At 49.2% G+C, this 13,405-nt stretch overlaps 1 protein-coding gene and 1 long non-coding RNA gene across 2 annotated transcripts in view; one reads left to right on the top strand and one right to left on the bottom strand.

The window, feature by feature from the left end:
- Positions 1-13,405, bottom strand: part of Zbtb7c (zinc finger and BTB domain containing 7C) — a 337,455-nt gene that overhangs the window by 213,822 nt on the left and 110,228 nt on the right. The gene's annotated exons all lie outside the window — the stretch shown is intronic.
- LOC143269623 (uncharacterized) lies at positions 5,956-12,890 on the top strand. Its single transcript, XR_013046178.1, has 3 exons — positions 5,956-6,175; positions 9,121-9,221; positions 12,747-12,890. It is a non-coding gene; the product is annotated as an uncharacterized LOC143269623 (long non-coding RNA).

Genomic DNA, 13,405 nt, shown 5'->3' with positions numbered 1-13,405 from the left:
GGGGGGAAAGTGGCCCCAGTAGGGTCCCTCTTGGTCCCATGGCTCCATCCATGGGCAGTTGGCTAGGTTTACAGCCCAGGAATGAATTCCCTCCTATTGTGAAGGTCTTAAGTCCAATTGGACAGCTGCTGGCTACCCTCAAGATAAAAGTGTTGCGATTGAACCAGTGGGGATACCTTGCTGGGCTGGTCATTCCTGCAGTCCGCAGGCTTGACAGCTGTGTGGGATTGTTGGTTGCTTTTCTCCTTGGGTGGCTTGCATAGCACATTCTGATACCATGAGAGCCAATCCTCAGGGCGGAGGCTTCTTTATCTGACTATGATCTTCTTGGGTCCCATTTGTGTGTGTGTGTGTGTGTGTGTGTGTGTGTGTGTGTGTGTGTGTGTGTGTGTGTGCATGCATGTGGAGATCTGAAGGAAATGTCAGGAAGCATCCTCAATTGCTCTTCTACCTGACTCATTGAGACAGGGTCTCTTAATCACACACAGAATTGGACGATATGGCTAGCCTCCCTAGCTGGAATCCTAAGTGCCACACCCACCTGACATTTCCAGAGTTCAGATCCTTATGTTGTCTGGTCCTTATGTTTTCACAGCAAGCACTTTCCTATGGAACAACCACCTCCCCAGCCCCACTCTGCTGTCTAAAAGAACACGGAGCACTGGGTTAGAATGAATGTGAGGAGGAAGGGTGGACATACAAGAGCGCAATGGATTGATGCTGTGTCCTCCTTAGATTCAGAGACCCTAACCCCCACATGACGACACGATGCTGTTAGGAGGGAACAAGCATGTCATGGAGGAGGAGCCCTCCTCCTGAGGAGTCAGTGCCTCATCAAGGAGGTCAAGGGAGTCCAATGGCCCCTCCACCACATCAGGACACAGCTTAGAGAAGAGGCTGCGAGCCAGAGAGTGCTCACCAGACACTGTACCTGCCAGCACTGTGATCGACTTCCCAGCCTCCAGAATTATAAGGAAGCAATTTCTATTGTTCACAAACACACCATTTACAGTATTTTGTTATTGCAACCTCCACAAACTAAGACAGAGGTCGATATACACAGAAATCAACTACATTTTTATATACCTGAGAAGGTCCTACTCTTTAAAAGAGTATCATCTTAAAAGACATCATCTAATAGTAAAAAACTAAACATTCACTGAAATTGGAAACTGGAGATTATTAGCGGAACTTCACTGAGTGATCAGGCAAATGCAAGGATACACAGAAAGCAACTCCACTCCCATGACCAGATGGCACCAGGCACTGACTGGGTAAGTGAGCTCGCTCATTCCTTCAGGGTGTAACTGGATTTAAGATTCTGAACAGCAGCTGGGCAGTGTGACACACTAAGAAGAAAGCTATGCTTTTTAGAACCTAGCAAAGCCACTCCTAGACATGTGCTTTCTTCTAATCTCTCAGATTTGTACCCCAGCAGAAGAGTTCAAGGATATTAATCTCAGGGTTGCAACAACAAACGAAGTAGACACAATCTCAGGGCCCAACAACAAGAAAAATGCTGAATAAGCCATAGAATATTATGCAGCAGGGAAAAAGAATGAGGCAGATTCACATGTGCCAACATGGAAGAACTCTTAGGTAAGCAAAGAAAACTAAACTCCTAACAGAAGATAAATATGGTGTAATTTTTAATTTCACAAAACATAATTGTGTTTTTATGTATGTATTTACTAAAAAATATTTATGAATAGTTACTAAGTGCCAGGCATGTTATTAAATTCAGGGGTTACAACAGTGACAAGAGGAAAAAGTTCAGGCCAGTAAGATGATTCAACAAAGCTGAATGGAGTTGGAGATCTGAAGAGCATTTTGACATCAGACCTGGAGATGCAGAGTTTGCAGTTTGCCCAGCTGGTTTTGGTATTGTTTTGGTCCAGTATTTCCTCACTGTGCTCCTTTTCCCTCCCTTTTGGAATGGTAATGTATATCCTGTTCTATTGTATGTTGTAATTATGTGATCTGCTGTTTAATTTTGATTTTATAGGGGGTCATAGTTAAGAGATTGCCATGAGTATCAAAAAAGGACTTTGAACTTTGGACTTTTAAACAGTGTTGTGACTGTTATAGACTATGGGGACTTTTGAAGTTGGAGTAACTTCAAAATGGTGGTCTGAACGAAAATGGCCCCCATAGGCTCATAGGGAATGCCATTATTTGAAAGGATTAGGAGATGTGGCCTTACTGGAGTAGGCGTGGCCTAGTTAGAGGAAGTATGTCACTGGGGGTAGGCTTTGGGGTTTCAAATGCCCAAACCAGGCCCATGGCTCTCTCTCTCTCTTCCTGCTGCCTGCAGATCGTGATGTAGAACTCTCAGCTCCTTCTCCAGCACCGTGTCTGCATGCACGCTGCCATGCTTCCCTCCATGATGATAATGGTCTAAACCTCTGAACTGTAAGCCAATCTCAGTTAAATGTTCTCCTTTATAAGAGTTGTCATGGTTATGGTGTCTCTTCACAGCAATAGAAACCCAACTAAGACAATGGGTAGCAGGGAGGGCATCACAGAGTACAGCGTCACTCATTAGTTAAATCACATGGAGTTGATGGCTAGGTGGCAATGTGGATGGGGATGGTAGCAGTACAAGCCTTGGTCACCTATGTTTGTTAAAGGTCCGTTCAATTACTGGTTAAAATGGTTGCGACATTTAGGCTACTATCCTTCTTCTAGGGTGGTTATGTGCCTTCAAAAGATCATTCACTTGGCAATCCCATCACTCACAAGATTGAGGTAGAAAGATTGTGAGTTCAAAGCCAGCCTGGTTACATAGGAAGACCTACTATCAAAAAAGAAGTGTGTGTGTGTGTGTGTGTGTGTGTGTGTGTGTGTGTGTGTGTAATTTATATAGTAATTAGCTCACAGTGCATGCTCAATGGATGACAGCTAGAGACTAAAGGGGCAGAGAGGAGGCCTAAGCCAGAACCATGATGATACTGTCATACCTACCCCTCCCCACCCCACCCCTGCCATGCTATATATTTGGCAGGAAGGTGACTGGCCCTGGGGTCCAATGGCTGTGGTAACTGGGCCTCAGGAAACAGTTCCATCTTGCTTTCTGTAAGGTTCCACACCATGACAGGGCCTCTCTTTGGGACCACTCAAGTTGGAGAGGTGTGACAGGCTCATGTTGCAGGGTGGTGAGCAATGGTGGTTTGCAAAGGAGAGCCAGATGGCCCTCAGAGGCCCTTGCTGCAGACCTAACCTCGTTATTTCTGGGGATGAGCCTATGCTCTTTGAATAAGAATTCAAGACTTTACCTCAGGGGTGGGGCTTCTGGCCAGATTCTCCTCCTACAAATTCCATGTAACTACAGACAGGACAACTTGGGCAAAACCCTCTTCTCTTAGGTACTATGTGGGGAAGCAACAGCTAGAAATCAGACTTCCCTGCCAAACCAATATATCATGAACTTATTCCCTCCTAGAATATATAGAAGGAACAATCTCCAGACTGTCTCAGGAGAAGCGTCTCAAGTCATCGCTCCCAGCTTGAAAGTCAAAAGAGATGGGTGCCTAGTGCCACCAGGGCCCACACTAGTTCTGTCACCACAGAATTTCTCCTGGGCTGAATGCACAGCCATCTCTGGTGAGAATATGCCCCCACTAAGAACAGCCTGTGGCTGTACTTGTAGGGTTTGTCTGAGAAGGACCTTGCTTATAAACTAGCTTCTGCAGTCTTGGATCTGGACCCTGCATGAGGCAAATAGAACCTCCCAGATCCTCTCACCTTGAGGTGAGGCATCCCATAGCCCGAGGGAGGGAAGTGTGGCTCCAGAGGGAAGGTATTATGCCTCTGGGGAGGAAAAATTAACAGTTGTGTCTTCTTTACTCAGCTGGCCTGGGCTCATGAGCCTATGAAGAAGGCTAAGTCTACACAAAAATGCTTCTTCTTCTGGAAGGTTCAAACCCACATGGGCTCAGAGGTGACAAGGTGTCCCAGCACAGTGAGGCCCAAAGGAAAATACTCCACAGGACTCAGGCCTGTGGTCCCAAGGCCTCTTCATCCCCTGGGCAGGCAGCATCTATCCTATTTGCTGTGTAACTACACTAATGCTTCTGTGGCAATACAGATCTAAAAAGTGCTTGGAAGTAATTTTTATTTGCAGACCTATAAGTAATCAAAATATGGAACAATTATGTAACCACGGCCATTGTAATCACCGGCCATCCTCCAGTGCCCTTGACTGAGGAGGGTGGCGTGGGGGAGGGGCAGAGAGAAGATGGCGGTGAGCAGTTAGGGGAAATCTATCAAGGCTTCCAGAGCCTGGAGACATAGCTAACCTATCCACATAGGATGCAGACCTCTGTTACCACAAACTCTAATGGAGAAAGCAGCCTCTTCCAAATGATTGCCACCTGGGCCAGCAAGTCATCTCAGTGTGTAAAAGCACAGGCCATATAAGCCTGATGACCCAAGTTTGAGCCCCAGCACCTACAATAGCAGGAGAGAACTGACTCCCAGAAGTTGTGCTCTGACCTCCAAATATACACCTGTACACATGTGCACACACACACACACACACACACACACACACACATACACACACACACACACACACACACACACACACACAGGTAATAAATAAAGTTAAAAATTAGAGGGCTTGGAAAGATGGCTTAGTTACAAAAAGTGTACTGCTCTTTCAGAAGAACTGAGTTCAGTTCCTAACATCCACATGAGGCTCACAATGGCCTGTAACTCCAGCTCCAGGGGATCTAATGACTCTGACCTCTGTAGGCACACACATATGCATGTATGTATGTATGTATGTATGTGTATATATATATATATATATATATATATATATATATATATATATATATAGAGAGAGAGAGAGAGAGAGAGAGAGAGAGAGAGACAGAGACAGAGACAGAGACAGAGACAGAGACAGAGACAGAAAGAGAATTTAAACAACTATTTAAACAAATTAAAAAATACACATGCTGAACCATGGATTGGCTGAGTAGGTAAAGGTGCTTGCTGCTGAGCCTGACAATCTGGGTTCCATCCTAGGAAGCCATATGGGGGAAGGAGAGAACCCACTCCCCTAAGCTGTCCTCTGACCTATCTATTACACACACACACACACACACACACACACACACACACACACACACTGATCAATAAATAGGTAGTAGACAGACAAGATAGAAAGACAGATCTTTTAAAAGAAAACATTTAAAAAACCTGCTACCATCTGTAAGCACTTATAATACTTTGGTCACTGCACATACTTGATTGCAAACAGGGAGACGGTACCATTGTCCCATTTTGTAGTGGGGGAAAAATGAGACCCAAGAGGGTAAGCCACTTGTCCAGTCAAACTACTAATAAGGACAGAAAGATGTTCGAGACTGGTCCTTCCTTGCCTCGAAAGCTTTCGGCCATGGCCCGCAGTCTCTGTGACCCTCAAAGCAGCAGCCCCTAAAGGGACCTGGAAGAAAAGAGTCTGAATTTAGATGCCTGCCTTCCAGAGGGCCCCAGATAACACCAGAACTGGCCCACAGACAGTGGTAATATGTGAGGGAACACTCACTAGCTCACCCCAGCAGCTCTGCTCCAAGGGATACCTGTCATTCCCTGAGTGGCAGGCCTGGGCACACTCAGCCCCGAGCCAGGAGACACCACCTGCTTCTACAGCTAGATCCCGGCAGGTAGGGCCTCCACCCTGCTCAGCCCCACGATCACTTCTAAGAGCCCCACTTCCAATCACCCTGGTGTTGGGGGTTCCCGCTTCAATGCATGAATTTGGGTGAACCCAAACACACAGTCACCCTGCATCACCACTTGGTGTTTATGACTTGCTCATCTCTCATCTAGTTATTTTTCAGACTGTTTCAACTGATGGAGACTCTAACGCGCTTTAGTATGGTCTGAAAAGGGGGGGGGCAGTAACAGTAGAAAACGGGGAAAAAACGGTCTGAAGTTTGAGAAAGCCAAGTGTGAATGTTGAAGGGGCAGAACGCAGCCTTGACCGTGAGGTGTGGCAGAGACGCCGCTCTTCCATCTCCTCCTCTCCGCCACAAGCCGACACCAGTCCCAGTCACTGCGGTTGGTCCAGAGCACCGCATGCTTCCAACCTGTCTTTAAGACTCCTCTGAGAACAATGAAGGGAAGGCAGTGTGGGATCTGGGCCCACGGCGGCCATGATTCCTCGGTGAGGTGCTTGACTCGGGAGTGGGTGTGCTGGGCCACTGCAGGAGTCACGAGGCAGCTGCTGTGTTCAGCTCTCTGGAGAAGGCAACAGTCGTTCGGAGTGCACTGCCCCAGGAGACCAGGGAGGGAACAACAGCAGAGGCTGCAGAGGGGCCCAGGCAGTCTGCAGGGGTGTGTGTGTGTGTGTGTGTGTGTGTGTGTGTGTGTGTGTGTGTGTGCACACGCTTATGCGCGCACAGGCCAGCCTGGAGTAGGAATTAATCACCTGCAGAAGCAGGCAGACTGGAGGGAGTTGCAGGGACCCAGTGAAGCCAGCAGCCAAAGCAACTGCTAAATTTAGCCTGGTCCCCAAAGCAGGACTTAATTAAATTAATTCTGTGTCCACCCCCACTCCAAAGCCCATTCCCAGGTGGCTTTCTCTTGGATCACATTACAACGTGGGCCTCCACAGAGATCCCTTGACAGAAGCCCCAGGCCAGCTCCTCGGGTGTGGGTGCTGAGAGCGAACACAATTCCCAGCTGTCTATGGAGCTCCTGCCCTGCTGGGTACAGCAAGCAAGGCCTTGTAAGAGGACCTGCCAAGCTTAAGCTTTGCATCTGCTGAGAGGGACCAGCTTCAACTGCCCCCCACCTCCAGGAGAAGCAGGAAACATACACACACACACACACACACACACACACACACACACACACACACACACATACACACACGCACATGCACACGCACACACACATGCACACACACACAGGCGCACGCACATGCACACGCACACGCACACGCACACACACACAGGCGCACGCACACACAGGCACACACAGGAGCACATGCTTGCTGATCTGTCTCACATCCTGCTTTCATGTAGCTGAGGCTGGTCTTCCCAGGTCCCTGTCTGTCCCCCGTTAAGCGCTTCACCACCTCCAGCTCCGAAACACATTGTTCGAGCTGTCTCCTAGTGCAGGGAAGGGCTGAGCAAGCCATCCTAGCTCTATGCTAGCTGAGTCTTTAGCTGCCAAGATTTTAGCCTCGGTCTCTTCCAAAGGATCTGCTACTTCTGCATTCACCTCTGCTATTTCTTCTCCTCCTTGCTTTAGACGGCAGCTTAGGTAGGAGCAGGCACTCCAGATGTGGGCTCCTCCATGGTTACTTGCTGAAGGAAGGGGCAGAAGGGATGCCTGCCCTGGGCATTGTTCTCCCTGTTCTTACATAGAGAAGCATGGGCCACAGAAAGTGTTCCTCGATGACGGAACCTTGAAGCATCTGCTCCATGTCACCGTCAAGTACCCAATCTGAGTTCCTACACTCAGAAACCTCTCCCCTGCCTGCTTCTCACTGACCCCTGAGGTCTCTTGTTTTTCTCCTCTTTGTCCTACACATTGGAAGATACTAGCATTGTTTTTAAAAGCCTTGGTAAAACATGGGCAAACCAGAAAAGGGCAAAGAATGACAGGTGTAGCTTGTCTCTGCTCTACACGTGGGGCCTTTGAAGGATATGACGTTATCTGCCCACAGGTTGAATGCCCAGCTAGATACATGGTTCCACACCTTGTTTCTCTCTCTTACATTTTTGCTTAACCCTAAAATATTCCAACTGTGTTGACAAATCCTGAGACAGAGAAGTAGCATTGGCAATCCTGCCCGGCATCACCACGGCTTAACATGATGGTGCGTTTCCCTCTGGCTGGTTTCTTTTAGAAATAAAATGTTACTGGTCTGGTTGGGGACCCGGATTCCTGTTCCTCCTGCCCAGAGCTCTACCACAACCTGCTGTTTACTGTCTCTTCTTGTCCCTTCCTCTTTCCATGTCCCTGGCCCCCAAGGAAATCATTCTGGGCTGGGAAGGGCTGCTGTTACTGGCAGACAGCAGGCTGCCGCCGAGTCAACCCTGTCACCTAATGACAAGGTGCTTGAGAGCACGGCTTGGCATTACTGCCCCACTGGGCAGTCACTGGATATGCTAAACCTCCCAGGTTCCAAACGGTATTGTCTCTTCCCATCAGAAGTCATTGCAAATGGCATACATCATGGCTAAAAATCAATGCCGCTAATGTCCTGCAGGAAGGCAGAAAGCTGGAGTTCATGAATTCCTCTTCTGTTTACAAGCTCACTAACAGGATGAAATGTCACTGGGTTGGGCCAGGCTCTGCTGCCTGGGATATGGATATGGTCCTGTAGAAAGTGCATGCCTTCCTTTGGGTGCGGTCAGTGTCAACATCTAGGAAACATAAACACTCTATTGTCTCTATGAGCCACCAAATGTCCTAGTATCTAGGTAGCAGTGACTGATACCTGAAACTGGAGCTGGGTACAGAGCTGGCCATGGTTCTTGCCATCCAGGACACCAATCTTTTCTGGTGGGTAGAGATGGCAGTGGGTATCAGTGTGGTGGCCATGGGTCCCTGGAGTGGTCCCAGGCCATTTCCACGCAAGCTCATTCATCCTGACCTTCACCACCACACTGAGACTCCAGTTCATAGGGCCACATGAGCCACTCCATGGTACTTTGCCTAGGTTTCTGTCACTGAAGTGCTCCCACCCTGTTGATGACCCAGACCAAGGCCACATCACACTACTCAGCTGACAGTGCTTTGGGGATAATTTCAGTGAACACCGTCAAGTGAGGCAGCTGAGACCCAGAGCCAGGGAGTTAGGGTATCTGGGAGGCTGACCTCTCGCTTCCCTGAGAGTAGCAGCATCCCTCAGCAGAGCCAGCCTTCAGAGGTGGGGAGGAGTGTTTCTTTTCCACAGCTGTCTCTGTCCTGACCTCATTCCCATGGCACTCCAGTTCCTGGATCTCTCCTGGGCAATACAGACTCACTCTTAAGCTCTTAGGTTCTTTCCAGAAGCAAAAAGCAGTGAGTGTGTGCGTGTGTGTGTGTGTGTGTGTGTGTGTGTGTGTGTGTGTGTGTGTATTGTTGCTGTGACATCTGTCTTTGTCCTGTGTCTAGGGAACAGGGAGGCCATCTCCCCCATCCCACTCAATGAGCAGGGCAACTGAGTAGGAACTGAGGTCCAGGACAGCCTGCAGAGGAGCAGAATATTGGAGATGGTAAGCCATTGCTTGTCACTAGGATGAAGAGGCAAGGGGAGAACAGAGGAGATAGAAAAGTTCTCCTGGGTCGAGGAGGTGCCATCTTATCTAGACACTTCTGGAGGAGGGGGGCCATGTGTCCACAGGATAAGACTAAGGGTTGCTCTGTCCTCAAAGTCACCACACTCTGCCCCCCACTTCCTGCTCTAGCTCTGAAAGAAAGAGAATGGCTGATGTGTGTTGATCACTCCCTCTTTAAGAAGTAGCCACCCTTTCACACAATCCTCACAACCTTCAAGGAGATAAACAGAAAAAAGTTATCCTTGGCCTCTTCTGGCATGAAACAAGGAAAATTAGGGGAAGAAACAGAGGATGCAGGAGGCTACATGTTCAAACCAGGCTTGGTTCTCCTCTGCCTCCCTGCTCTGGTTAAGACACCAGAGCAGTGGGAGAGAGAAGCAGGGGGCGGAGGATGTGGGTGGGGTTGAAATAGTCTGCCTGCCCCTGAGCAGCTGGGTAAATGGGAACGAGCCAGGGGAAGGGAAGGGACCACAGGGAGGATGCAGGACACCAGGCAGAGACAGCATAAGCAAAGGCCCTGTGAGCAGAGCCTGGCAATTTCAGGGAAACGAAGATAAAGTGTAGCTGCTCTGTCTACTCTTAGATACATCAATACTATCTGGAATTGGAGATCTTTGTTTGTTTTTTTATCCTCTATCTACCTCTCAAATGGATTTGCTGACCACATATGAGAAACAGACACAGGCTAAGGGAAGCCTCAAAGACCACACAGAGGGGGTGAAAAGGACTCATCCCAAAAGCCAAATGTTGTAGGGTACCCAGGAAACCTGCCACGTACTTTCTGCCTGCTAGAGCGGACAGTCAAGTTTTGCATCTGGCCCTGCAATGTCCCTCCTGGCGGCCGCTGTTGCCTTGGTGAGACTCACACTGCCAGCGGCAGAGCTGGAGACGGAGGCATTTCTGAAAAGGTTCCAGGTTTGAAACACATTAAGGTCCCCTGGACAGCTTTGAGAACAGAGATGCTGGAGCCCCACCCCAGTCTCACTACACCAGACAGTCCACCAGGCCGTCTGGGAGGAGCCGGGGAGGGGAAGCAAAGGCCCAGGGCTTCCCACGTGATCTGAAAGCTAAAGCCAGAGTTGGGACTAGTAGCTTAGGCCTTCCATGAGTTAGGCATATCAGTCATGTGTGCCTGGTAAGTGAGTCGCAAACAGTAGTCTCCCCGTGGAATGGAGCTTGACCAGCAGGGAGCATGCAGGCTCTAGAAAGGGAAAGCAGACTTTTCTGCCTGAAGGAGGAACCATAGGCAGTCAGAGCAGGCATCTGAAAACCCTGAAGTTCTGGGACTACACAGTTGGGAAGTGCCAGGACCAGGACCAGACCCGCGGCCCCGACTGGAAATTGAACCCTCTTTCTGCTCCTCAGACAGGCACAAGGTCCCTGAAAGACAAAGAGCTGGGTGGGGTGGTCCCAAGAGGGACTTCACATGATGGAAGACATCACTATGGATTGGAGGCGGCCCCTGAGGCTTCATGTGCTGAAAATTAAATCCTCCAATCCATATATTAATGGTACTTAGAGGGAAGCCTTCGGGACTAATTAGACGAGGTCGCGGAGGTGGGAATGCCCTGCTGGAATCAGTGGTTAGAGGCAGAGAAACAGAGACCTGAGCTGGTCTGTTCGGTGATGTCCTTCATCCTGTTATACCACAGTGAAGAGGAGGCCCTTACCAGAATGGCTGCCATGTACCTGGGCTCCCCAGCCTCCAGAATCAGGACCTATAAAACCTCCCATTCTGTCTGAACCACCCAGGCTGTGGTGTTTGGTTATAAAAGCAAATATAAATATGTATACATATATATTTAAATATATTATATATAAATATATTTAAATGCATATATATGTATATGCATTTAATATATGCATATACATATATGTGCATATATTATATATACATATATATAAAGAATATATACATATATATAAAGAAAGGGAATGGGTTGTGAAAATCTTGGGAAAGGAATTAGAGGAGGTCACCCTGACTTCCTTTGAGACCACATATTTTCAGTCGTGGCTGCTCTGCCCACATAACGAACCAGCCTGGGTGGCTGCTTGGAATGGCACAGGCAGAGCTGATCGCGAGTCCACAGAGCCATGGCCAGGGCAGGGTGGACCAGAAGCTTGCCGGTCAGCTTTGCTCCAGTGCGAAGGCTTTCCCGGGCTGAGACTATACCTTTGAGAGGATGTGAATGGTCACAGTCTGGGCCTGGCTTTTAGCAAGTTTCCAGCAAACAGAAAAGATTGCACCCTTGACCTCCAAATGCAAATGCCCTCTAAGGACCCCAGAGTGCTCTTCCCTTGCCAGCAAGGACTGTCATTATCAGTCTGCTGTTGGGCAGCCATGAGAGAGGAAGAAGGGGGAAGACACGGGATGTTCAGAATGAACCTGGAGGACAGGCAGGTGACCATGGACACTGCCGGGAGAGCTGTTCTTTATACAGAAAGGGAAGCAGTACAGAGAGCAGAAGGCGGGAGCAGGGGTGGAGTGGGGGGGGGCAGCATAGGTGCAGAATGTAGCTCAGCCACACACACTAAGAACTTGCCAGCAATCCCAGCTCCCCGAGAGTGGAACGGTCTGCCTCCAGCCAGGGAGCCTCTGGGGGAATGCCTGAGTGGAGGAGGCAGCTCCGCCAGCTGTCATGGAAACTCTGAGACTGACCGAGCGGAAGAAGGGTAGAGGAGCGCTGTTAGGTGGCTTCTGCCAGCTCTGGGACCGTGTAGCCTGATGGGGTGCAGTTCTACCCTGGATTGTTCTCCCCTGTTCAGACGTGAAAGGATGGGGCAAAGCAGCCTGGAGAGATGCTCACAGGTACTCCCCAGGACCACAGCATCCAACACAGAGGCCAGCTGGCATCTGGGTCAGCCAATGAGAGCGCCCTGCTGCTGGGTGCTGCCCAAAGGATTCACTTGACAGCTCTCACCCCACCCACGCTCCAACACGCAGCCCGTGGGGAAACCAACACCCAGCTCTAAGATTCCTGAGAATTCCCCTGCTTAGCTCCACCTGTCTCAAGGCTCCCGAGGAATTCCCCTTCTTTCTTCCAGAACTGAGGCTGCTCCTTCAATTCGACTCTAACCCAAGAAGATTCAGCCCTTTCTATCAGCTGCTCCCTGCCCCCACACATCAGGCACAGCTGGATGTGTAGCAGATAAACTGGCAGGACCGAGCTACAGGAAGGGAGAGCCCTAGGGGCTCTCAACCTACAGAAGAGATAGTTCCCACAACATGCCATCCTGGTGACCATTGCCTGGAACTCCAAACAGGATTTGTCCCCTCCCTTCCATCCACTGCTACCCCTGTTGGATTTAGACAGAAATCCTTTCCTTTCCGTGTAGATTTCCTCTCTTTCCACTCATGGCCTTAGGCTTCATCTCTTACCCAGATGACCCATCAAGGTAGCTCTTAAGTGAAAGCAGTTCCTTCCCGCCACTTGGCAAAATAATCATTTTTCATCTCTGCAGAATGTTCGACAACAGAGCTCAGCAGATCAATGCCTCCCCACCCCCACTCCCATCAGCCCACATGGATTGGCAGGATGTGGATGTTCCAATGCGAACAAGTGGGTTCTTAACCCACCCTTCCATGAAAGTCTCTCTCCAAAAGCTATGTTCCACTGTGGAGGCTGAGTAAGTACCAACAAAGCTACAACCCAGGAGGCATCTGTGACCGTTATTCACAGTTTTGTTCTTTGGATCAGTCTGCTGTTGTGATCTCTGGTGAAAAACTTGTTGGGAAGAAGCCATTCTTTGCAACCCCAGAGCCTGTGGTTCACACTGAGCTCCTGGTTTTGAAAGGCTTTAGGCCCATTCGTGGTAGAAATGATGAGTGAAGCGGCCTGAAGCCTGGCGGGGCTGGCAGTTTTGCGCAGTGGAGGTGTAGTGGGAATTTGCTCCACCCGTGACCTTGGGCTGTTTGGCCTGAGAGAGGCAGTGCTTCTTACCTGCCTATGTGACCACCCAAAAAGGAGGAGAAAGGGGTCACACTCTGGGGTGGGTGAATCAACGTATGATCGGTCCCCAGCTTTCCAAGGACTCTGCAACTGGATTTACCTTATCCTATATTCATGAGTCTGTTTTCCCCCATAGAACCCCTTAATAAAATGATTTAGAGAGAGACCATG

Source organism: Peromyscus maniculatus, chromosome 19 (assembly GCF_049852395.1).
Source record: "Peromyscus maniculatus bairdii isolate BWxNUB_F1_BW_parent chromosome 19, HU_Pman_BW_mat_3.1, whole genome shotgun sequence".
In the NCBI taxonomy this organism is placed as follows: Eukaryota; Metazoa; Chordata; class Mammalia; order Rodentia; family Cricetidae; genus Peromyscus; species Peromyscus maniculatus.
The sequence above is the reverse complement of the archived record's forward strand: the minus strand, read 5'-3'. Positions and strand labels throughout refer to the sequence as shown.